The sequence below is a fragment of the Falco peregrinus genome, chromosome 3 (genome assembly GCF_023634155.1).
Source record: "Falco peregrinus isolate bFalPer1 chromosome 3, bFalPer1.pri, whole genome shotgun sequence".
NCBI lineage: Eukaryota > Metazoa > Chordata > Aves > Falconiformes > Falconidae > Falco > Falco peregrinus.
The window spans coordinates 28,654,299-28,678,659 of record NC_073723.1 but is presented as its reverse complement, the minus strand read 5'-3'; the positions used below and the strand labels follow the sequence as shown (position 1 = coordinate 28,678,659).

The 24,361-nt window shown below is 45.0% G+C and overlaps 1 long non-coding RNA gene across 2 annotated transcripts in view; it reads right to left on the bottom strand.

Annotated features, from left to right (window-relative positions):
- Positions 1-24,361, bottom strand: part of LOC129784158 (uncharacterized) — a 54,705-nt gene that overhangs the window by 17,309 nt on the left and 13,035 nt on the right. Inside the window, exon 3 of one of the 2 annotated variants that reach the window (XR_008746592.1) lies at positions 13,866-14,088. The exons of the other annotated variant lie outside the window; for it this stretch is intronic. This is a non-coding gene — a long non-coding RNA (uncharacterized LOC129784158). Of the gene's footprint in view, positions 1-13,865; positions 14,089-24,361 lie in introns of those variants that run through there. 2 annotated transcript variants of the gene reach the window in all.

The following is a 24,361-nucleotide window of genomic DNA, read 5'->3' as shown; positions in this document are numbered from 1 at the left end:
CTTCCTTATTTATTGAGGTGAGAGTAGGGAGCTTGACATCTGCAGCCACACTGGAGTTTTGCGTCTAGCCTCATCACCACTGGCTACTATGTCAGACCACCGCAACTGCTCATGGACCCTCCGCTCCAGCAGCAGCAGGTTTTATTGCCACTAGCTCATAATTTCAGGGAGCAGTTTCAAAGCTGGCACCCAAGACACCTGACAAGGAGTGCTGAGACTCATACCAATAACTGAATATTTTAAATGAGCTTTTGGAACACAGTTGACCATATGTAGTCTCAGGCCGTGTAGAAGGAACTGAAAACACTTTTCACCTGGGAAGCTACAGGTTTGTTTTCTCCATTGCTCTCATTCCTCCTTTCCCCTCACTTCCCATTTTAGTGAGGCCAGTGCACCTCTGTGCAACTGCATCTTTCATAAGCAAAGTCAAAATGTGTGTCAGAACATTCAAACACCATTGCATAGACATAATAATGTTATTCTGTCACCATACTTTTGTCAAACCGGAGGAATCTGTGCATTAGACAAACAATTGATTTCAAATGTTATTTGAAGGATGAGCAAGAAAAGCTTTTCTTGAACCATAAAGACTTATATTAACTTATACCAGTCCTATAAATGTATTAGAATTCAGTGCACATCACCAAGCTAAGAAAATAATATTGCATCTCTATGGCAACCTGCAACGAACAGCATATTGACCACCTCTGAAGACACAGGGAGTTGCATTATTCTTGCATTACGATGGTTTCTACTTAGAGCATGCCTTGTGCTTACATCTCTTTAGGATTTAAAAAAAAAACCAACAACCCAAAGGTAATTGTGAATCACCAACCTTCCAGCCAAATGCTTGATGCAGGAAGCATTAATTTTATCTCCTGTAACTCCTGCTTTGCACAGGAACTGTAACTTCATTCATGCCGTCAACATTTCTCAGCGTAATTTCCAAGGAAAACACAAAGTCAAAGATGCTATATACAGTCATGATGAAAGGACGAAAATAAGGCCAACTGCTTCTCTTCCCCTTTCATCTTTGATCATTTACACTGTTCACGTCTCCTCAGCTGTTACAACACTGCACCATCACATTAGATGTTCCTTTATTCCTCAGCGTTTAGCTTAAGGAAAGGGAGAAAGTGTGCATTTCAAAAAGGAGATGGGTCTGGTACAAACTAGAAAAAACACAGAGGACACTGTAAAGAAAAAAGGTTGCGGAGCATGAGTGAGGCACAAGGAGAAGGTGTGGAGAAATGTGCCTGCTCTGCCTAGTGAAAGGCAGCAAGCAGAAAGGAGAGCAGGCAGAGAGCAACACGCTGGGAAAGGCAGATACCCATCACACAGCAGTGGAAATCCATCTCCTATGGATTTCCATCTCCTAATTTCAGAAGCTTCGCAGCAGGCTGACAGTGAAGTGCTCAGTGATTCACTAATAATAACGCCTTTCAATATTATTGGGACTCTTTGGCCAGACACGATGACAGTGCTCACTCTGCCTGGTTGTAAAAATGAAGCTCCGTTTTCTCCAGCTCTTTGCACATGCACCTCAACAAAGCTTCGAGCTTTAGGGCATAAGCCCCCGCCAAGTAATGGCAGCTAGAAAGACTCATTCTTGAACAGATTATTACATTTCTGACTATTTCATGGTTTTCCTTCATTTCTCAGAGGAGTTTCAGCCCAGGAGAGATGGTGCTGGAAGAGAAGGACTGTAATTTGTGCGTATGGCATAGTGCCTCCCCTTTCCTGTCCCAGTTTCTCCATAGGAAATTTCAGTGGCTTCTGACCACATTTAAAATAAGTTATGCTACAGAATGCTTCCCAGCAAAATTAAGAGGCAAAGAGCAGGAAAAGGGATTTTTAAAAAAACATCTGGCAATGCTGAAGAAGGATTACATGCAGTATAACTATGTGCCTTCAAATCCAGAGGAGTGATGCAGTCCTTGCTGCTGTGTGCAGCCAAGCAGATCCCAGCCGAGGCCGCTGGAGCTGCCTGCAGCAGGCAGGCTGGCCGTGCTCACAGCCGTGCTGCGAGGCAAGAGAAGAGAAAAGCGTTCTGCACTAAAATTCAGGGAAACTTCTGCTCTATATCAGTTTGATTTGATAGTTGATTTAGCTTTCTCATTTGTGCTCATCCAGCACTGAGTGGCTGGATTTTGTATTTCATGTTCTCAGACAGCAGATGACCTACTTTCCTTGCCTTATTATTTCTGGTTTAGGCAGCTTGCCTCCCCGGGGGCAGAGGAGGAGCGCTGGTGGTGTGTTCGTGGAGGATATACAGCTGGGACTCAGTTGGTGACTGATTGGGAGAGGAAAGGGGTAGAGCTTTCAGTACAGTTTCATGAGAGGTGAAGATGTATTCAGCCTGTGATGCTGCACCCTGCAGTGGGAAAGTCTGTTTACAGAGGGGTTTAAAACAGAGACGAGTAAATACTGGAGAAGAGTAAATAAACTGCCTGGCAGAGATGGGGTGGAGGAGAAGGTGTGAAGGGTGGGAGGAGCTGGGAGATGGTGGTTCGAGAGTGGGTGGCCAGGAGGAAGGTGCACCGGCTGGACAGGCACTCCGAGAGCCCCTCGTTGCTTATGAGGAGTGGGTGCACAGTGAGAGGCTGTCTTTGGAGAAAGGATGGAAGGAAGGATGTCAACAAATGTATGAAATGCACGGGGAAGAGGAGGGAATAAGAAAAAAAAAAAAAGGGTCAATATGCCTGAAAAACTGTATTTTTGCAGGTGGGTAGCTCAAGGTGTTGGCAGGTGGGTAGCTGAAGTGCCCCTCCCACGCAAATGAGCAATCCCTGTGCTTGAAGGCCTGTTTTAGCTGAGACCCTGTTGCATGAGAGCAAGCCTTCATCCTGGCTGAATGTGAGATGCAGTCAAAATCATCTTGTGGGGTCCAATCACCAAACCAAGGAACCCCCATGAAAAGACAGGTCACACACAGGCAGGTGAGAAATGTCGTAGGCACAGGGAGGGTTTCCATGGTCAAAAAGCAGTATCAGGAGGTGAGGCAGATGCAGGAGAGGACTTGGGAACATACCTCAGAGAAAAAACAAAGTAAAGAAGCTTTCTGGCTGAAGAGATACCCTTGGGCAGGAGCAGGACCTGGAAGCAATAAAGCTGATCTCTGTTTCAGCCTCTGTTCCTACTCCATTTAGAAAAAAAACCAGGCCATGTGTACATTCTTTGTAAGTAACAGAGTTTACATCAAATGCTTATATCCATCATTTTAATTGCCTGATAGAGCAGAGCACAAATAGCAGCTAACTTCACTGGCCAAAGCGAACAATAAGTTATTCTTCTCTTTCTTAATGCATCTGCACAACCTCCCTCCGCAGCCCTTTGGGCAGTCTGGGGAAAGGCTCTGGCTGCTGGTGTAACTGCAGCAAGAAGCTTGCAGCCAGCCCCAGGGCCAGGCAGGTATGTGGGGGAGGGAAGGGATGGTCTTGCCTTGCGGCTGCAAATGCCCACAACCTGCGGGAACCTGCATGTCCCCTGATGGCTGCCAGCTCCTTTCCTGCGTTTTTCATATTTGCACATCGAAATGTGTCATCATTAACAAGATTTGATGAAAACCATTCCATTTAACACAGCATCTGGAAGTAATGCAACATCTCCCTGCAAAGGTCTGGTTTGAAACTCCAGCTTTACCTTTTCCAATACAGCTAGAGGAAGGGACTGAAAAATTACATGAGTAATAATAATTAAAAGTGCCTGAGCCTAATCCCTCCTTCCACAGGCAGGTTGGTAGGCCCTGACACAAGACAGTGCGTAAATATGTTATATATTATCTCACACCTTTTCTGTACAACTTCTTGTGCAGTATGAGAGCTGATCACAGCTGTTAGGAAAATACACAATAATGATGTACCTAGTAATGGCAAAACCACAACTGAACATTTTCCCTCCACTTGGAAGTGGCTTTTCTAGTTCTCAGAGCAAGAAATCCAATTACATTATTGCTGGAGAGCAGGGAGAGGGAGGACACCTATGGCAAGAGAAAGGGTAGATGGCTCTTTCCATGTCATCTGCTGAGCAGATGGAAAACACAAAATTTCCCACCACTGAAGTGGAAAGGCAAGAGGTGTGGTGGGTTTCTACGTTATAACTTATATTATTTCACACTAATCAGCCCTATATGACCAACAGTGAAGATATTTCATGAGTGAATTGATCATTTATGACCCTTCAACACCAGGGAGGCACTGGCGCAGCTCATTGGAAAGCTCATCACAAGCTGCAGTCTCCGGAGACCAATAAACACTCTGGCAAAATTCAAGATCAGAAGACATTTCACAGAATTGACAGGCAGAGAAAATGTCAGCAGCTTCTCACCTACCCAGAAACGTGTCACAAATAGTCAGTTTCATGTCTTAATTACTGATGAGGGGTCCAAAATGTATTAAGGGATTCTGTATTTCTGCCCACTAGAGGAAAACTACCCCATAAGAAACCAGAGGATGCATCTTTAGGCTAAGCACATTTGCAAAGAAGCCATTTAACTTAGGATTCACACAGGAGTGAGTGTGGCTGCTTGCTGTTTATCATCCTGCAAGGAACTGCTGTCTGTTACCCTGAGCTACAAGAATAGACCGATGCGTATTAAATTAACATCAAACGAAGAGCCAAGCCATACAAGCCTTCATCAAAGGAATAAAGCAGACGTGTAATTGTGTACTCAAAATGCAGTAGGTTTCTGCTCACTCACCACCACCCTACAGTGGCTCGATCAGATGCTCTCTGCTCACGTATCCAGCCCAGAAGACACCAGCACAGGGGGGATCCTACCCAGCCTCCTTCTCACGTCCAGATTTCTCCCTCAAAAAGAATCAATACAACCCTTGTGGCATCTGCACTGTCATTTGCTGCTTGCATTCCTCGTGATGCTTTATCAGTAGGAATAATTAGCTTGAACACTGAAAGCTCCTCAGCGGGACTAAAGGGACAACCCCATGCCTCTTAGCACAGAGCAGCAGCTCATTACCTTGCATGAATTCCCCATAAAATGTGGACACATATACAGCATATGGCCTTGTTATGTTTTCCTCTGCAAAGAGATAGTAAAAAAAGTCTATTTTTGTTGATTGTTTTCTCATATAAATTGGATTGGAAGTAGGAATATTTTTTTAAATGGACTGTGTATTCTGCATCTGTGCTTCATGTGTTAAAGAGAAAATCCAATAATTTCAGTGTAATTGTTTTATTTACACCACTTTAACCAGAAAATAAGTGGCTACAATAATCTTCTGAGTAAGAAATTATGCAGTTCACACCAGGAGGGTAATCAGCAGTGGAAAAAGTAATATTTTCCTGACAAAGCTGGAAATTTATGAAAGATGGGCAAGAAGTCAAATATTGAAATTACCTCAAAGCACTTCACATGACAAATTAACAATGTTTTATTCATCCTCCCCTTCATCTTTTCCCTTCAAACAAGTGCAGGCCAGGTGATTAACTTGCACTCAAAAGCCTGGCCCCAGAAACAGAAGGTCCTTCCCTCTGACCCAGCCCAGCACTTGGAGATCTCAGGGGTGCATATTGGTTCTCTCATAGGGTTTGAAGGAGCAAAATCACTGAAGGAGCTCAATGAGAGGGGAACCTGAATGACAGCTGTATCTCCTAATGGAATTTGATAAAAGAAGGGTTCGATTGGACACCGTATAATGACATTTCATCTAATTAACATGCTCTGGAGGAAGCAAGCATGGCCAGAGCAGCACTGTCAGATACCCATAACAGCAGTGGCAAGCTCTCAACCCAGCCCTTCATTTCCGTACTGCCTGCAGAGCCAGTGCAGAGGATGGCTACATCACTTTTCAAATTACCTTTTGAAAAAGCCGCTAAGTAGGTGCTGACATGCAAGGGCAATGCTACAGACCCTTCTGGCAATTTCAGAATGGCACCTGAGCATTTCCTGGGATGCACCAAAGGGAATTCAATCTGGGCAAATCCCAGGAACCAGGCTACCTGAGAATAACACCATGACCATGTCACTCCCCTAACCAGCCACTAGCTGGGATGGGCCAAAACCTGGCAGGGAGGATGCTCACAGTCAAGTAGCACAGACGACTGCATCTCAGTGCAACCAGAAGAGCATTCTGCCACCAAAACAGTTGTCAGCACTGAGGAACCAGGGGGCTTCACATGCTGGATCCAGCCTCAGGAGAACACCACTGAGTCCCCAGGCACAGTATCTGCTCAGAAACAACTGGTCCAGGCACACAAGACTGGTACCTTGTGGTACCTTTACACAAGATGAGTGAGCGTGTGTTGCTCCCACTTACTTGGGGGTGGCAGGGCAGCTCCACACCTACACTGCATAGATGCTGCATAAAGCTAGAGCTTCTCCTAGTGGATCTGCAGGCATCCAGGGCAGTACTTACTCAGCCAGGTTGAAGCTGAGTGTCCCTCTGAAAGCCCAGGCCACACCACAGCTCTGAAGCCAGCCTTTCATCAGCACATCTGCCTCATAAACAAATATTTGACTTAATACAGAGGGATAAGGAGTATTCTTTTCTGGGTCTTTTTTGCTAGAAATGTTAGCTACCTGGGAAAGACCTGTGCAATGAGACAGAGATTAACTAAAATAACCCATATTTAATCATGTGTCCACACAGCAAGAGGCCTTCTGTTAAGAAGGTCAGAAACCCACAGCTGCCCATAGGGCTGGAGGAAAGGGCAAAAAAGGGACACTGTGACCTCCTGTGGTACCTGTGCCAAATGTCCTCCACTGCAAGAGGGCAATTCTTCAAAAGCAACAGTCGTCTGAGTGCCACTGCTAAGTCTCTGGCATGAGGTGAGCATCACCCCACGGGTGGGAAGATGCAACGGCCAGGCCAACACAGAGGCACCAGCACAAGGTGGTACATGATTCTTGGGCGCTGGTGTTTTCCACTGCCTTTCTCGAGGAAGTCTGATGGCTTTGCTTTATTTTCAGCTTTCAGATAACAGCTCCTGATGAGAAGCAAGAGAAATCAATACAAGTTGTTCAATGGCACCTCTGGAGTAGCTGTAAAACTAATTCAGCAATATTATGACCCTGATAATCCACCTTCTCTGAAGTGGAATGGGTTATATCCAACACTTTAGTGACTTCAGGCATTTCCTTAGTACAACAAAGAACGGTACTGAAGAACAGAGCTAGCTGAGGGATGTATATACTGCCAGTGCCTCGACAGCTATAAAAAGGTTTCCATCTGCTTTGTTAAAATAAGGTTGTTTACTCAAAACGCCTTTGAAAGAGAGACAAGGAGTAGCACAAATTGCACTAGAAAAGGAGGACTGCTATTTATAATAAATCTGGACCGAATAAGGTGATGATAAATGGTGATGTTTACACTGGAACCACGCAGACAGGTGGGACTGTAGTGGTTTGGATGTCCCTGCAAAGAGCAGCCTTCAGGCCAGAATTTGCTTTTGCCCACAGTGCCAGCACAGACTTCAGTGTTCATCCCACCCAGCAGAGCCTTGCTTATTTGAAGATAAATTTTGTGACTTGTGGGGAGTGGAGATACTTACTGTAAGTAAAAATAGCAAACTGGCCAGCTGCCAAAGATCACAAAGACCACAGCCAAAGCTGGCTGTGATGCAGCTCGAGCGCTTTTCAAAAGCCCATCCTCAGCAGAGAGCATGCTCCTGAGAGTGTGGCAGATCAGGTACAGAATACACTGGCCTATCACATAGGAATGTTATTTAGGCAGCTATGGGAGAGCAACAAGTTTTGCTTTTTGCAGGGACATGCATTTTAAAGATGAGATGCTGTGTTCAAGTGTATCGCAGGCAAAGCATGCAGCTTCAGTTTCACAAAGGCTTCCCACAGGACTCTGCTGAGAGCTTCACTCCCTCAGCAATATCTGCATCATTGACATCACACCTGGCCTCAGGGTGTGCCTAGCACAACCCCAGCACAGCCCAGCACACTGCTGTTGTGCACCAGCTGCACAACATCTGAATGAGGCTCAGAGATGTTATGGCTGCCCAGAGCAGTTCAAAGGAAAGATGTATGTGTAAGCAAGGCCCAGTAAGGCAACCACAGACCCTGGAATAACCTAAACTTTTTTTTGTTCGTTTGTTTTATTATTCAATGATAGGATATCGAAATTATGCCCTAGACAAGACCTGGAAGGAGGGCAGACAGTGACTGTGGGAACTAAGGCTGTACATGGATAATTTGTGGGGACAGCCTAAGGAAAGCTGCAGTGCTGAGAGGTTGCACAGACACAGGTTGCCACCCCTAATCAACCAGTCTGCATTTTCAAGGCTACCTTTGCAATGAAAGTGGGTTAACATTGATTTTTTTAAGATGACAGGTCTTCCCAAATCAGGGAAACCCTGCAAGGCTTGAAACCAGTCCCCTGCTGAAGTCCTTGGCTGAAGACTAGGTTGGGTCAGCCAGTGCAGGGTCACTTAGATGGTCAAAACACACAGTACCAAAGAGAACGAGCTCTGCTGTGCAGCAGCCTTGTTCCCCACCACCCCGGGGCTGAGCATGGAAAACAAGGTGTTAACAGCTAAAGATTCCAGTGGGTACTCAGTGAACCTGTCAAAAATACCTCCGCACCCTAGTCTCCACCTGTGTGAGGTGTGTAGAAACTTACGGGGGTTTCATATTCATACGTCTAGACACCACAATGTGTTTTTAAAACTGGCTCATGGCCATGCTGCAATTAATATCCCTATTAGTGCGATGGCAAAGCAATGCATACCAACAGAGCCCCAACAGCTCTGCACAGCTCTCAGACAGGAGGTAGCACTGCAGCATGTATTCTAAGGTGGAAGATCACCAAATCTGCAAAGCCAGCAACCCTGTCCTTGGGAATGCTCAACAAAGGGCTCTTGAGTAGAATCCAGGAAAGTATCTGAGATAAAAAAGCTTGAAAAATGTTCTGAAGTCTTTGCTGATTCACTCCTACATTTGCCATTCTGCATATTCAACTTGTTTTATGCTTAGGCAAAATAAATTAATCAGTAGGGCTGCAAAGAAAACATTGCTAATTGAAAGATAAATACACTCCAGAGAAACCTCCTCCAGGAAAGAGCTGACAAAATAGGAAATAGCAGGATAGGAGTAACACATCACTCAAAGAATAAAAATAACAGAAACATCAACAGTGCTGTAATAAAAACAAATGTATCCAAACATTAAGTGAACCACACAACCAACCAGTCAGAAATCATTTTTTCATCTTTTTAGGGGAAAAAATGTGTAAGTACTCAATATCTACCTGCAGGGAAGCAAATTCAATTCTGACCTAATTTTAGCAGACAAGCATGATACATATCACATTTCAGATCTGCAAGAGTTAAATCCATGAAAAACTGAGTTAGTGGCAATTACAAAAAGTGAGAGATTCACTGCAAGGTGATTTCTTTCATCTCCTCTCTCCCCTGTTCTCCTCCAAACAGGAACCTACCAGCTTAGGTTTATTTTTTCCAGAGACTGATACTTTCATTTCTAGGCTTTAAATCATGTCAGTGGGTTTTTGCACATGGCTCACCAGCTAATAGACCTATTCACACAGATGAAAGATATTGTTAAATATTTTGCTGACTTGCGATTATTATGTGGGGTCAATGGGGCAAAGCACCCAGTTTCACCTCCCTCCACACTTTCCAGGGCAGCAGACATGAACGTAATGGCTTTTTTAGGAAAATAATTGCTCCGACACAGCCAGGACACCTTCAGACCTGTGGTGCTTTCTTTGCACAGTTCTGATGCTGTACAGGAGGAGCTGTGATCCCCTATGAGGCTCTCAGCAGCACGCCCATGGGCAAGGGTCCTTGATAAGACAGTAATTGGAGAGGGGGGTTCAGCACCTATTCAAGAAGTGTTGTTTTAATCCGTATCTGAAATAACATATGACAAACATTGAACACACTGCATTTTTCACCAGTCAGCTACAAAGGAGATGAGCTGGAATAGGGTTCTTTGCCAATTTTTGAGTTTCCACCACCTGCTACAGAAACAGAAAGTTTGTTCATAAAACATCTGTGAGAGAAAACTCAGCTTGGAGTCAGAGGAGTCTTCTTTCCTTACCAGCACTGCTGTAACTATGGCTATGGGATATATTCACACTTCAGAAAGAGCATCCACTCCTGCAATAGGAGTAAATGTGCAAATAAACCAAAATGTAATTTAAAAAAAGTTTGGATGAGGAAATGAGAGTGACCCATTAGACTAATGACTGATTACAGCATCTAAAGCTCACAGAGGCTGGCAGATGTAAAACCACAGTACTCAGCAGTGCTTGCCAGTGTGCACTGTTTAAAAGTCATGCAGGATGTGGTCACCTTTCCGTGTGCTCAGCTACAGAGTGTTACAAACCCCAAGAATTTATTTCTGTTGAAAGAAAGACACTCAATGAAGCAGACACAGAGTTAAAATTGTGTGCTGTTAATCATAAACATGTAAACATTTTCAGTTACAATACCCTTCATTTCTCCTCCTCTCTTCACAGACAGATGCATGTATCCATACACACATTTACATGTAGGAGAGAGCAAGTATGTGATGCAATCACATAGTGTATGGTACCACATGGGAAAATATATGCATAGTTAGTGTGTAGCTATATGAATTACTTGAAATTTAGAAACAAAGTGTATGACTGAAAGGGACCAAGTCAGCAAGTCTACTTCTTGCACTGCAGCTAAGATAATTACAGGATGCTTGCCAAAACCCTTCTTACATCTTATAACGAACGGCTCAGGGCTGCTTGCTCTAATAGTTACCAGTGTCTCTTTAAGTGATACCCTATTTTATTTACAGCAGCTCATACACAGATGTTCTTGGGTCAGCCTTGTCCTTTCCCAAGTAACTGTTGTTCACTGTCCTCCCTGACCTCACTCTCCTTCCAGTTCTTACTTGAGCTATGGGACCGAAACAGCTCCTGGTATTTCAGACCAGCTCTCAAAGGGCTCAGTGCACCAGCATTAATATGTCCTTATTTCTACTGAAGAGATCAGAGAGGCTCACTTTTGCTGTCTAGCGATTACTTCACCCTGTTGCTCACCTCGGTCTGGGGCCAGCCAGAATATTCGAGTCTTCGTCATCTGGATGCTCATCCATCTGCTCTAGATGTGCATGCCCTGCATGCACATATCTATCTCCCATGCAGTACAGAAGCATTTTGCACTGGGTCTGTGCAAGATCACTGTGTATCTGAGCCAACTTTTCCATTTGACACAACAGTTTAAGAACGGGGGGCATGCATAGGCTCTGTCCACCTCAATTGTATCCCACACATGAGTTTCCTCTGGCTGCATGCAGTTGGTGAAAAAGGCATCCTCGCACCCCTGCATACATCGAGCACCTCCATGGTGAGTCGGCAGCAGCTCATCTCCCACTTAACTTGTTTCAGACTGGAACTCAATGCTTCTGGGGACACAAAGCCCCCAGCAAGGTGTGGGTAGGTTATATCCCCAAACCAAAGCACTCAGTCTCATTTCATATTAAATTTTAAACTAACAAGACAGGCAAGGTATCGCAATACTGAATGCAACAAATTTAGCATGGAGATCAGTAACCAATTAACCAAAATGGGATCTTTCCCTCTGCATCCCCTAAGACCTTGCACAGCTCAGCACCCATGAACAAGGATCGCTCCTGTGCAAGGCTCACCACCACCTCGTGTGTCCACCATGAGAGAAATTGCGACATTTGTTTGTGTGTTTTCTCCCTCTCTCAACTTCAGAAAAGCAGCTGGACGTTTTAAAATTCTCACAGATGACATGAATCCAAAATGATCATTTAGTTGCTTGGTTTTCTTGTTCCTGAGGTGGAAAATCATTTCCTTTGCAGACAATTCACGATTAAGGGTGAACTTTGTTACTACCACCAAGCAGTGCCCGTGGCCTCATACCCTCGTGCTGCCCTGCAGGCTGGCACCTCTGGCCACTTCACATCTCCCACCCACCTGAGCAGGACCATGCAAGTGTCAAAGGATATCCCCCCCAAAAAATGAGAACAGAAATAGCATTTATTTTTCATAATTATAATAAAGATGGTCCTAACTAGAGAGATCTTCAATCTAACTTTGCAAATAGAAATATTGTTTTAAATACCATTAACAGCATAGTAATAGCCATATTGCAGAGCTACTTCTACATTGGGGATGCAGACAGCAGTTTTGGTTAACATTTATGCTGAAACATTAACTTACAGTAAAATGATCCTCCTTCTGCCTGTTTGTATATTGGCTAACTAATAAATATCCTCTTTGTTTCCTTCTGTCTGTTATATGCTGATAGTTTTGTTAGCTTCCTTCATCTCTTTGTTTATAAAATGAATAAAAAGCAATTAGCCAATTCAGGAGTGACTGAAAGTCCTGCTTTGAGAAAGTAATTTCTTGAACTTGACTTTGTGGAAAACAACTCAGCTGAAGAGGAGATGTTGTGAGGAAGCTGGATGGGGTTCTACCAAAGGCTACTTTGATGCTTCTGAAAATTACTGCAAACAAAGAAAAATTAGTTTCTCGGGTTTTGTAAGCGCTTTCAGATCTCAGTTTTTGATAACAAGAATACTTCTAAAAACTGAAGCGGATGCTGTCAGTTCCTTGGCAGCACAGGGCTGGAAAAGCAGCCACCCACAGCACCAATGCCGGCCGCTGGGCTGCGACCCACCTCCCCTGGCCCCACTGGCAGCCTCGCTCCCTCGCCTCGGCTGCTGTGGATGGGTGGGCTGGTGGGCCGGGAAGCACCTGTTTCTCTGCCAAGTGTTGTCTGAGGTAGACAGCCAGCCTGGAGGTACCCGAGGTGGGGTGGGAGTGAGCCTACCCTGGAGCCTGCATCACCCCCAAACGCACACCGCGAGGCTGGTCTCACCGCCAGCCAAGCAAGAAGGAGCTCCGTAACCTGACAGAAGATGCACTCACTGTGGTCAGTGAAATTCTTCTGAGGCTTTGTTCCCCTGCTGGGAAGAGGCACCATTTTTACCTAATAGATCTACTTTATCCTGCTGTTTTCTCCCTGAGCTCAGCCCAGATTCCAGTGAAAACAGCAGTAAGATATGCTCTTATCCCTACGAGCAGGATGCTCTACACTGTCGTACAAACCATCTGGCTTCACTGACACTGTGCTGCTCAGCAGCTATTTTCAGAGACAAAAAAAGTAAGACAAATTTACAGAGGCCTACAAACATAGGTCTAGTTTACAAAAAACTATGAACCCCAAACTGCTGTTCTTTTCTGATAGGTGCTGCTTGCTATAAGAAATAGATGCCATTTCTTCAGGCATGAGTAAAAAAGTGAAAATTCAGGCTTGCAGCTCTTTTCATCAGCAGGTTTCCAACACACCCATAGGGCTGACCACACACTGTCACTTGCTTTTAAAACACTACATGTTAGAGCTTCTCTTTTCCCCATCATGAGCTCCTGGCATGAGATTTCCCCCTGCTTTTCATCTTCTGATTTACAGTATGGTCTCAGAGAAATATGCTTTTACTGGCCTGTTTTGACAAGACAAATTAGTCATTCCTGCAGTCATTCTGCATTTCTGCAAATCAGTTGGCAAACCTTGGGATAGATGACACCCAGGGTAAGCACCTGGGCAGCACATGGTGGGGCCATGGGCACTTGTGCTGAAACACTGCAGTCTTCATAACCCTCCTGCAGCTGCACTAGCTGAACTGCAAACACCAGAGCCAGAGTGCTTGTGCTTTGTGCTCTGCCCCTCTCTCTGATTTGTGTGCATTCATCTCCAGTTGCCCTCCTCTTCAGAAACAAGGTCAAAATCAACACAACTGGAGAACTACCAGCAGAACCAAATGCAGTTTTTCTCTACCCTCATCCCTCATCCCTTATCCACTTTATGCCCCTACTCAAATGACACTTGATGTTGTATTATTATTAATTATCAGACTGGTTTATTTAGAAAAGGTTGTCTATAAATAAAAAGTAAAGATAGGGAAAAAGAATTACATCTTTGGGTTGTTAAAGCAAATTTTATTGTCTCAGCTTTAAACCTTCCAGGTATCTTCTTTCTGGCTTTGTTCACTCAATAGGTACAAAACAGGTTTCTGTTTGACTTTGGAACTTATTTTCACTTGTAGAACAGAAGCCCAATTCCAAACTGGTACTGGTACTGAGGTAGTGAGTAGGCCTTAAAAAAAAAAGAGTGAAAAGGATTATGAAACTCTACAAATCTTACAAATCTTTCCCAGTTTTCTGTAACACATATGAGGAGCAATTTAAAGCCTGCCTAAACTGAACAGTTGGTCCATTCCACTAATTTAAGGAAAGCAAGGCAGCAATCTGAAAAAGGGCATCATAGAATTTAACAGTCACAGGGACTGGTAAAAATGGTATTCTACTGAAGCCATTATCAACTGCTCTTTCTACAATTACATTTCAACCTTCGTGCATAAAATGTGTTGTAAAATGCAGAAGAGGGAAGAGCATATACTTCTGATATATACATAAGTATATAGCATTTTGTCTATAAGCAGAGAAATCTTTTCCTAGCAGAATAAATTACAAGATTGTTTAATTGCTATAAAAATCAGATAATATATAGCAATAATTGTGTACAGCCACCCAGGAAGCACAGATACAGAGCAAAGTAAAACTGCCTAAAAACATTCAGGAGCTGTTGGTGTCACAGCCTACAAAATGCCATTTCACTTAGTGCACTACGGTCTACAGCATTAATTACCGAGCTCTGCTTGGGAAAAGTCTTGCAAGAATATAAATTGCTTTTTCTTTTTGCCTACCACAAGAAACAAATAACCCTTATCAAAGATCATTCATTCCCTGTCACACGGCTACAATGACTGCTAATAAAAAGTAGCAACCGAAATCAAACAATGGAAACTAAGAAAGAATAAATTAGAAGATGTCATGAGGCTTTCCAAAGGAGCTTTTAGCCAAGTCTGGGATCACTCCTATTATGTGTGCTAGGTCAAGAGAGTCTAAGCTTGATGATATTTCAGCAAAGGCATCTGCGGAGCTTCTCTGTTGTGGGCACGCTGGGGTCCCTGTTCAGCCCCCATCCTGCAGCAGAGCTACGGGTGGGCTAGGCAGGTGGTGTGAGGGCAGCAGGCAGCCAGCACCGGGGCTGCCCACGTAGGCAGGGGGTCAGGGCAGGGGTGAGAAAAGCCCTTTCGGGGGACTTGAAGCACCACAACTGTATTTCTGAAATGCTCCAAGCCTCACACTGCATTTTAATAAAAATTACTTGCTTCTTTAAACAAAAACAAGCACAGAAATCTGCTACACCAACACTTTCCTCCTAACTTCAGAAGATGTATGCTGGCATAAGCTCAGACTTCTTTCTATTAAACTGCAGATATTTCATCTCAAAATAAAAGAGTTACGCAACCACATTTTGTACCCCTGTTCAGGACCAACTGCTAGACCGACTCCTGTATTACACAGGAACAAGATGTTCTGTCAAAACTATTAATACCAAGTCTTTCAGGAAAAGGTGGACTATTTTGGCAGCAAATTCTCATTTCCAGTGGAGAACAGTCCAAAAGGAAGTAAAAAACCCGGCCTCCGAACACAAAACAAGGAGCACTTGTAAACAGTCGAGACATATTTCCATGCTATGGAGTATGAACCTGGGGCATTTTTAAAGTTTTTCCTTCCTTCCTTCATGTATAATCTTATAAATAGTAGTCAATTAAAAGCTTAAAACAAACAACGTATGTCTTTTTGAAAAATGTTCTGTACTTAACAATAGCCAAGATCTTGGTGTTTTATAAGCGAAGCAAGCTTCATTACAGCAATCGGCAGGCACCAAGGTTGCTCCTGCGTCTCCCAGGGAGCCGGGACCCCCCTGGCCCCTCCCCAGCCAGTGCCCAGGTACCTGGCCCTGCTGCACCAGCAAACCCACACTTGTGGTACATCCGTACCAACTGCCAGCACCAGCCTCTGGGCTCCAAATCAGTGATTTCTCAGGAGCTGAGCTCGAGCTGGATGTGGGGGATAAGGTGGTATATTGGAAAAAGGGACACTGTCTGAGGTAACACCACCAGAAACATTTTTCTGAGCAGTTTAAGGCTCCACCATGCTTTAGCCATCTAGGCTATGGATTGAATTGAATGAGCTTTTTCAATGAACAGAAGCTTTTATGAACTAAACTGAGCAGGATGCACGTGAAGCAACCAGAAGTGTTCAGCAGAGTATAAATACAGGTGACTATGTCCACATCCTACTGTTGGATTTGCAGCTCAGCATATTCTATCCCAGCAGCCCCATGCGAAGACCCAATCTAAATGCTTGTGAATGCCAGCAAAAACTCCAAGGAAGCCATCACTAAGGCAACATGAACAACCTCACTACCCCAAAACCATCAAAACAGCCGAGCACCCTCACCCCCACAACATATTTTCCTTCGTTTCCGCTGTGTAGCTGCCCACCAGAAGCACAGTTAACTCAGCAGCTCTGAAGAGCCCAAGGTCACAAAGTAGCTCATTGAAGTCACTTTACATTTTATGTTGTCTTATTTCAAATTTGCACTACTGCCTTTAAAAACAGGAAATCTTCTACTGGTTAAAAATATCTCTATCTCATCTAATTTTGAAGAGGCTTTGACCTTCCTTGCTGAGAAACTGAAGGAGGGGTCTTTTTTGCTTTTTCTTTTAATTTAATAAAAACCACCCAACTGGAACAAAGGCTTTTTATTTGAACGTTAGGACCCTGGAAACATAGCATTATGTCATGTTGCCCATTACACCTTTCGATTTCCCCATCAAATTACCAATATTATATGATCATCCAGAGTCTATGAAACATGTAGACATGTGAATTCACATGCACGCCGCAGCCCTGCTGAGCAGTATGTGGCTGATGGTACCACTCCGGTTTTATTTTATTTCTGGACAGTACAACGGAGCTGTGTTTTCATCAGGTCCTGGCTGCTCCAGTAATGTCAGTAGTACTAATTTTCAGAAGTCCCAGTGATACAAAAGGGAAAAGGGGAAAGAAGGGATGCAAAAAGGCAACTTATGAATCTTAAGGAAGTTCACCCATGAAGGCACAACATTACGGGGAAACGCGGTCACAACCCTCCTGCTGCTACTATGCCTTATGGAGCCCATTTCATCGAGCAGAATGTTCTTACAGACAACAAACAAACATAAAAAGTTATGAAACAAACCTGATGAAGTATAAAAACAGTCTTTCACATCATTTCTTACTTGCGGAGCAGCACACAGCCTCCTCCTGTACCTCTGAGGATTCACCACCTCCCACAGGCCTCCCATAAGTGGCAGGCACAGCACAGCCCTCTCCAGTGCAGATTGTGGCAAACAGCTGGGGACAGAGGCTCAGGAGAAGAGAAATTCAGAGAGGAGAACTTCATTAATTCTCCTTTCCAAGAAAGAAAGTCACAAACCAGACCCACAGATTGCCAGGGCTGCTGGATTTGCTATTCAGATCAGAAACAGTCTGGCTTTTCTTGGCAAAGCAAGTCCCGTTAGCCACTTTTCAGTGGGGCAGGTAAATTGGAAATGCATGACAAGCAGATCTGCATGTCAAAAGAGAAGTTAGGACCACCTACGGTTATCTTCTACCTGATGGTGTTCTTATATCATACACTATACATACCATAGTGCATACTACAGGTATAAATTTAATTCTGGCTTTACAACCAATGAAAAGACCCTGCTTGCTAGCGCTGATTTGACAACATCAATTTTTAGTGCTCCCATTTCCAGCTGATACCTTGCGTAGCGCTTTTCCATGGTGCCATGCTTAGCGCATTGCCAGGACACCACAGGGAAATTGGCTGCAAATGTACATGCTCCTCCAGCACCACATCTCAGCATCCTTCCACCAGCGGGAAACCTTACATATTCATTAGACCCGAAAACCATTAATTCCAGCACATGAGTACCACAGGCTTTGAAAAAAATGAATCTTCTAAAGTCTCAGTATTTAGCAAATGCTTCTCACTAGTTGATTATCTCTTCATCAAACAAAAGCTCTACTCATGCTGTTGACAATCATAATATTTAGTGAAACAGAAGAGAGTTGTAACTGATCAAGTCTTGTTCCATGGGTGGGTGTAAAAGCAATTGGTTTAATTCATTTTGGAGGTCACAGAACCATAGCATTAAAGCTCATTTTGCAACATTTATTTAATTGTGTTGTTTGAAAACCACCTTCTCCTTTTAATCTTTCAAGATTTGCTTTAGCTGTTTACAATCCCAACCAGCATGCTGCTGTGGCAGCATGGCAGCAGTGCCTGCACAGCATCAGCACACCAGGGCTGGGGCAGAGCAGCGCACTGCCTAGCACCTTCCAGCACCTCTGAGGGGGCTGCCCAGGGGTGCACAAAAGGACCTGCTCCCTGAACCCCACCAGGGATGCTGAGGAGGGTCTCTCAGCACAGGACAAGGGAAAACACATGCCAAGGAGCTTGCCAGGACAGTGTTTGTCTCCATCTGCTCTTTCTCCCAGCAGTGGCCAAGATGGGACCTCTCCAGGATCAGGGCACGTCCTGTCAAACATCACTTTGGCTCTTAAGAAGCTCTACTATTTCATCCCCACAGCATTAAACCGCCCATTCCCATCTCCCAGCATTGGTGACCAGCAGTCAAAGCCTGTACCAGCTCTCTTCTCCTATCTTGCTGGCTTTCTGGCTTAGATGTACCCATCCTTCCCTCCCTTTCCCTGTCCCACTCTCATTCCTGCTCCTCATCCTCTCCTTCTTCTTTACCTCCTCTAACCCATCCCAGCTCCTCATCTCCTTTGCCAGTGTCATTTTCCAGCCCCCTAAGCATCCCTGCAATGTCTGTCTTAACACTTTCATGGTCTGGCCTCTCCACTGTGTGGGTGCAGGAGAGAAATCAGAGGCACCAAGGCTGATATTCATGGCTGGGGACAGGAGAGCAGGAGAGTGGGAGAGAAGAGGGCAGGGATGAGGTTTGAAAATAAAATATCTGGAATCAGCAGCAGCCACAGAAGCTGCTGTTGAAGAGGAGGCTGCCGACCTCCTACACTTACCCCTTGTGCTGCTTTGTCAAGGCAAACCCTAAGGGACCACAGCCAGCTCGCGCACCCACCAATGAAACTGCACTGCAAGGCAGGTGCAAGGCATGCAAGTGGTGACACCAATGTGCCTGGTACACATTCTGAAGTGGGAAATGCCTTCACTTCCATCACCTGCTGTCCCTCCCTCCTTTGCCAACAGCAGTCAGCACCTGAAACCTCCTTGCAGGGGCTGCATATGTACTGGCACTTCACCTCATGCCCTACGCTGCTGCATGGATGGTGTTTGCACATGGCTGTAGATCTCCATCCACTGCAATGACAAGTAAAGCTAGGGATGGATTTCACACTGGGGAGGGGAAGAAAAAGAGGGAGATAATATGTGCATGAAGCATATGCTGCAGTGCCATGTCAAGTGACAAGCCAGGTACTGGATGTCTAGAGAAAATGCAGGCACTGAAATCACGAAGCAGCGTGGCTCAGCGAACAAGCTTCCACCCACTTCCAGCAGCCAGCGTTAGGAATGAGCATTTGGATTTCTGCCACCTTTATCCTTTACTTTCCATTTTAAATTTTGCCCTTTTACAAGTCATCCTTCAAATAAATTCATTCAGAATGGTGCAATAGGATGTCACGGTTTACTTGTGGCTAGGGACGTGCAGTCTGGATGGCAGACAACATGCCAGGGAACGCCGGCTCACCCACTGAGCAGTGTAACTCTGCTGCAGCCCTCATTCATGTAGCACACGGGTTTCCCTGCTCCAGCCCAAGCTGTCTTCTCCTTGGCTGGGGAAAGCCAGCCAGCTAAAGGACGTTGGTGTCACAGCCTTCAGCTTCCATACAACACACTCATCAAATATGAAGCAGCACTGCGTTATCACTTACCACACTTTGTCAGTGTGCTTGGTACATATCACAACAGAAAATCAGGAGGGGTGCTGATGCGCTAGAATGCAGCCTATGACCATGCAGCGTTTTAAAACCATATGTACATGGGCTTATACACACACGGAGTTTCTCATTCAACACACCATCTTCTACAGTCTTTGTGCCTCCTATGTTAGAGGCACCATGAGTTTGCACAGAGCTCACACTCATGCCTGGCCCATCTTCACCGTTGGTGCTTTGGGGTGGGAAAGGCAGGGAAATACAGCACAGCAAGTGACCTGTTGCAGTTTGTTTCTTTGGTGGCTGGCAGGAGAGGAAACACGCACCAGGCATTCCCTCCCTCTCTAGCCAAGGAACTGGGACTAACTCCAGCCCCTGAAGATGCAGCTAAAGCCAGTGATCAGAGAAGCTCTTAGTCTTTTTACAGAAACCAGCCCTTTTGCAGCCACTCCTGACTCCCAGAATCACTGATGCTGGTGGGCACTTCTGGAGGTCTCTACTCCATCCCCCTGAGCCATCAAGCAGATTCAGCCAGAGCATGTTGCCTTGGACAATGTCCAGCTGGGTTTGGGGTTTGCCAAGGATGGAGACCCCACAACCTCCCTGGACAGTTGGTGCCAGTGCTTGACCACCCTCACAGCAAATCCCCCACGAGCTTGTCTGCACCTCCCAAGTATGAGGTACCCAGAACCAAATGGTGATCACTCTGGGAGCCCACTGATGCGGTGTTTTATCCAATTCATAAAATGTCAACTTTTAACCGGAGGTAAAAATGTCCACCTTTCCTTCAAATCAGGAATTCTGAGAAAGCCCTCACAAGCTACCTGGGAGCCAGCCAGCACTGTGAGCGGCTGTGCTGTGACAGCCTGAGCAAAGCAGCTGCCTGCCACACACAGGTGATGGAAGCACACCATAACATGCTCAGTCTCAAAGCCAAACCCCCTGGAAGCCCTGCAAGACAGGCTCAGCAGTTCTGAGGGGTTTAGGAGACCATCTTCAGAACACTTCAGAACACCAGCCGTATCCTGGGCTGCATCAAAAGCAGCGTGGCCAGCAGGGCAAGGGAGGCGATTCTGCCCCTCCACTCCCCTCTGGTGAGACCCCCCTGCAGCGCTGTGTCCAGCTCTGGAGCCTTCAGCACAGGGAAGACATGGGCCTGTTGGTGGACCTGTTTGAGCTGGTCCAGAGGAGGGACACAGAAACGATCAGAGGGGTGGAACACCTCTTCTATGAGGACAGGCTGAGAGCATCAGGGTTGTTCAGCCTGGAGAAGAGAAGGTTCCAGGGGTCCTTACTGCAGCCTTTCAGTACTTAAAGAGGGCTTACAAGAAAGATGGGGGCAGAGTTTTTAGCAAGACCTATTGTGACAGGACAAGGGGTAATGGTTTGAAACAGAAGGAGGGTAGATTCAGACTAGATATAAGGAATATTTTTTTTTTTTAATCATGAGGGTGATGAAGCACTGGACCAGATTGCCCAGAGAGGTGGTAGGTGTCCCATCCCCAGAAACATTCAAGATGAGGCTGGACAGGGCTCTAAGCAACCTGATCTAGTTGATCTAGTCTCTGCCCATGACAGGGGGGTTGGACTGGATGACCTCTAAAGGTCCCTTCCAACCCAAACTATTGTATGACTCTATGATCGGAAAGAGCCAGAGGCCATGCCTAGCTAGAGGCGGTACTCCAGGCTTTCTCTCCTGCAGCTGCAGGCCACGGAAGAAACAAAGTTTCTTGCCTCTGGGCAGGCTACACATACTAGTGCCTCAGGAACCTGCTTGAGCCCTGCCACATCTCACTGCAGGGAACACAGGAGGAGTGTTTAGGGATGAGTGCATGCCCACCATTCTGGTCCTACGCATGGAACCCGGACACACAGCAACTGCCAGGGGAGGCAGACCAGGAAGGATGCAGTGGCCTCCCAAGCAAATTATCCTGATTTAGGCAAAGCTCTCTCAGAACTTGTCTTAATTTTATCTGATGTTTATCAAACCAAAAGTACTGAGTGAAATAATTCATATTCAGCTAGCTGGCAGCGTCCAAGGAAGGTCTGATACCCAAGGTAGGGTCCGTTCACCCACACATGCACAAAAGGCATCTCACAGCCCTGCAGAGAAAGTGTACTTGTTCCCATATGATGGATGTGTGTGTATACATATATACATGTATATATATAAAGCAAAAAATCATGTTGGATTTTTGTCAGCGTTAGTTTGCAGACTCTTGATGCCCCTGCAAGGAGGTGTTTGGTGAATTACTCATTTCTAAGTTTCCTCCCTCTCCCAGAATAAGCATTTCAAACTGCCAGATGCCAGTTTACTGTTTTCAGACATGAATCCTGTTCAATTTTTGGCCCACCTTTTAATCTTTTTATTATTCTGTTAGTAAGAGAATGCAATACCTACTGATTATCATGTGAAAGTTTGACTTCATAATATTTGAAATGTTTGGGTTTCGTTACAATTAAAGATGCAGAGGAAGAAGAAACCCCAGTCCCTTTGGCCATTCTTTGTGGCTTGATTCACTGCTGTTAATCACTACGCATTGTTTACAATTTCTCAGCCAATTTCCAATCAACAAGAAACTGCAAACTGCTCATACAAAAGCCAGTCTGAATTACTTCTGCAAGCAAGATTTCCCCAGATGGCCAGTCAAGCTCTGTTCTTATATAACCTGGCTGGTGGATTTGTCCTGAAGATGAATTTGAACAAGTGAATCAAACTCCAGAGACTGACGAATGCCCACAGTCCGGCATCGCTGGGCACAGGGTGGGCTGCCAAGGCCTTGATAGAACACACACGTGCGGGCAGCTGCCTGTGCTGTCTGTGCCTGGTTAGTGGGGCCACTGCTGCTGCTCGCTGCACCAAAGGTAGCACCTTGTCTTCTTTTGGTCACTCTCTGTCCGAGCAGGCGGCTGCAGTGGCCCTCACAGAGCCCATGAACAGTTGTGCTGCTGACAGCTCAGGAGAGGAGGGCAACAGGTGCTTCCCTGTGTGCCCAGGGTGCTGGCTGTCTTCCCCACTGGAAAAATCCACAACCCCAAACCCAGATGCTCGCCTGTGCTAGAATCTGCTCTGAATAAAACTGGTCTGGACTCTGCTGCTGCTCACATTTCTCCCTACTGTGCCTGTTGCCTATCACAACATTTGACTTGCAACAGAGAGTAGAGCCAGCATATCAGCATGACTTTTCAAGATCATTCTTCCTCTTAGAAGATGAAGATCCATGAAATCATGGAAGATCCAGCATTGCTCATGAGGCTGTAGTTCATAACACTGTTGTTCCCATGGGTTGGATGCTACCAAACACGTTTTCAGAGCTGTCTTTTCCAGGACTGTTTTATTTTTCTGGCTAATTTTTCAGAGTCTTTGTTCTGCCCTAATCTCCTACCCCCTCCCAGACAAAGGCACACACCAGCTCCACGTCCATATTACAGACCTGCCCATGAAGGGGCCAACTGTACCACCCTTCCCATTCTGAAGCAGCCTTCAAGCAAGTTATATTGTTGGTCCCTCTCATCCTTCTCCATCACCATTTATGGCTCACCTTTACCTGAACATGTTTGGGAAAGCCTCAGTAGCATGATGGTTTACAGCTGGAAGGTATTTAAATGTTCCTTTGCCTATGCCACACCTGCTATGCCCACTGCAGCATATTTACTAGTATTTTGTATTGATTCCAGATTTGCCTGTTGTAGATGTGATAAGTTTACCAATATTAATTCATGCCACTTCTGGTCACCATTAACCTAGCTCATATCTTCAGGAACTTTCTAAAGTTAATTTACAGGCAGGAAGCAGGTAACAACTTCATAATGCATATAACAATATTTAGGAGCCACTCATGAATTAAGACCAAGTGCACTAGATTGAAACCAGCTTCCTCAAAAATGAAGCCTTGAGATCTCTTAAAGTCAACAGTGAGTTTGGCAGAGCTGGTCATAACACATCTTCCTCAATAGCCTCAAATCTATTTACAAAATGGTTAATTCAGTTCTAGAGCATTTCCTCAAAGGTAAATATTATCTCTATCATAGAGATTATAAAGTTTTAATGAAGCCTCTCAGTCACAAAGGGAATATATGGGACACAGATTAAGTAATTAACCTGAGATCACGAAACTCATGGCACTTTATTCAACTATAAAACCATTCTTTCCTGTTAATAAATGATCAAGTCTACTTTGGATGCATTACTAATTGTTAGTGAAAAATATCTCCTAGCAAGCCCTAGAATCTTTCATCATCTCTCTTTCTATCTTGGAGTGTTTTATTTCTTTTTTCCTGTTTTTTGTATACAGTGCCAAAGTACTACGGCACTGTTCTACTGTTAAATTCCCTTTTCCCTTACTTGGAAAATAATTTATATGCTTCTCCACCACTCCTTGATGGACTTTGGCATTAATAGCATCACCTTCAGCTGATTTATTTTTTTTTTCCCCTCCTTCTCTGTTAAAGGCAGGGACCACAGCAATTTCAAAAGCTTGCATTTCAGTACCATTTAAGCAAACAATGTAAATACAGAGTAACTGCACAGTACGGTCATAAGCAAGAAC